The 2,024-nt window shown below is 34.0% G+C and overlaps 1 pseudogene; it reads right to left on the bottom strand.

Annotated features, from left to right (window-relative positions):
• Window positions 1–1,316: 1,316 nt before the first annotated feature.
• On the bottom strand, window positions 1,317–1,435 carry LOC120605388 (uncharacterized; annotated as a pseudogene).
• Window positions 1,436–2,024: the final 589 nt, after the last annotated feature.

Below are 2,024 nucleotides of genomic sequence, written 5' to 3'. Positions count from 1 at the left end.
ACAGTTCTCTTCAGATAATTTACAAATCTTTATTTCACCTTTCACCATTTTCTGAAATCCAGTCTCAATTTTCTAATTGCCTGATGGACATACACCATAGGACCTCACCAGTTCTTCAAATAAACCTAGTCCACACTGAATTCACTCTTGTATTTATGAATTATTTTTTTCCAATTATTTTATTTTTACATTTAATTGCACCACCCTCCATGTCAAACTTGTTTACATAGTCAGCATTAACTTTGACTCTACCCCCTTTTTTGGCCCCCATATCCATTTATTAGTAATCTTGAATCTGTAACATCTTTTATGTTTATTGTTTTAAATCCCACTGACCACAAATCAACCCCTCATAATTTTCTCTCAAGTCCCTCCTTTATGTTCAGTGATATAACTTACAAACAAGTCCTTACCTCTAGTTTCTTTTTAGTCCAAAAACTATTGTGCTTAACCTAAGTTTAGTTGTTCCAGATTATGTCTCTCTAATAATATCACTCTCTTACTCAGACTCAAGTTCGAATTCTTAGACTTTAGACAGAGAGACTGGATCCATTGGAAGCCTTTGATACTGTGGCTACGGTCCATCTTTCCAATTTTGTTTTCTACCTGTTCCTTTACATAAGCACCCTTCAGATAAGACATTCCTATTTGATGTGCTTATTACTGGGCTATGGATGCTCATCTTCAAAATATCCTCAAGCAAGAACAAGAGAATAAGTTGTTATCCATCTTCATACTGCTGAATTCTTCTCTCTTCAATTCTCTGATTAATAGTTACCTTTTCCATAATGCCTTGTCTACCTGGTCTTATCTCTCCAACCAGAAAATAAAATCTTAGTTGGTAAGATTAATCTTTTTATTACTAAAGGCCCAGAATAGATTGTTTCATATAGCATAAAACTCTAACAAAATTTTAAAGAAAATGTCTTTGGAATTTTTTCAAAGTAAAATTATTTAAGTAGTTATTGCTCTATGGAGATAGGCGCAAAATCTACTTCGTCATTGTTACTGACAGGTTAGCCGTACAATTTTTTAAAAAGTATACAAACAGCTATTTGGCTATATTAACATTTCAAAGAAGTATAAAAAAAGATTTTTGTTTGTTTGTTTTTACTATTGGTTTTCAACAGGAACAATGGAACCAATTAGAAAGAGATAAAAATGATTTGCTATACAGAATCTGATGTGAACGTCTCTACATTTTTAGGTTCAGTGATATTTATTTATTTATTTATTTTAGGTGTGGCTACCCTTCATTGACCTCACAGATTGCAAGAAACTTGTCAGTTTACAATCCTTTATTTTTTTATTTTTTACACCTACAGCACCTGGTCTTCCTAGGTGGTCTCCCATCCAAGTACTAACCAGGCCCAACCCTGCTTAGCTTCCGAGATCAGATAGGATCAGGCTTGTTCAGGGTGCCATGACCGTAGAAGATTCAGTGGTATTTAAAGCACAGGTACTTCGTTATGTTGGAAATGGCTTTAAATATTTATCTTTCTTTTGCTTTGATCCTTGATCGATTATTTTTGTTCTCATCTTCACTTGATATAGTTTGATATATGCTGTGACTCGCCACTTCAATGAAATGAAAATAGAAAGGATTAGAAATTCTAAGCTCAAGGGAGTAGATATCTTAGGTTAAATTATGTTTGTAAGTATCACATACATATGTAAGAAATTATTAATAACTGCATTGTACAAAATCTTAGTTCTTTAACTTGGATATTGTATCCTTCAACTGTTTAGCTCTTAATACACAAATTAAACACTTATGCATATGCATATTAGGGTGCCTACAAATCCCCATACCCACAAATGCTTATCATTTCATGCTTTTGTTACTAAAAGTAGCCACCTAACCCACTTGCCACTTAAAATTCTACGAAATAGTCTCATATAGGCAGCATGATGCAGCAACTGCACATCTGCTTGATGTTGTGGCACGCTCGTTAATCTGATGGGAAATCCAAGAAGAGTGCATAATCCAAGACCCTTCTTTCATGTGGGATGTGCTAGTTTGG

Source organism: Pteropus medius, unplaced genomic scaffold (genome assembly GCF_902729225.1).
Source record: "Pteropus medius unplaced genomic scaffold, Ma_sr-lr_union100, whole genome shotgun sequence".
In the NCBI taxonomy this organism is placed as follows: Eukaryota; Metazoa; Chordata; class Mammalia; order Chiroptera; family Pteropodidae; genus Pteropus; species Pteropus medius.
Note: the sequence above shows the minus strand (reverse complement) of the source record. Positions and strands in the feature narration are given on the sequence as shown.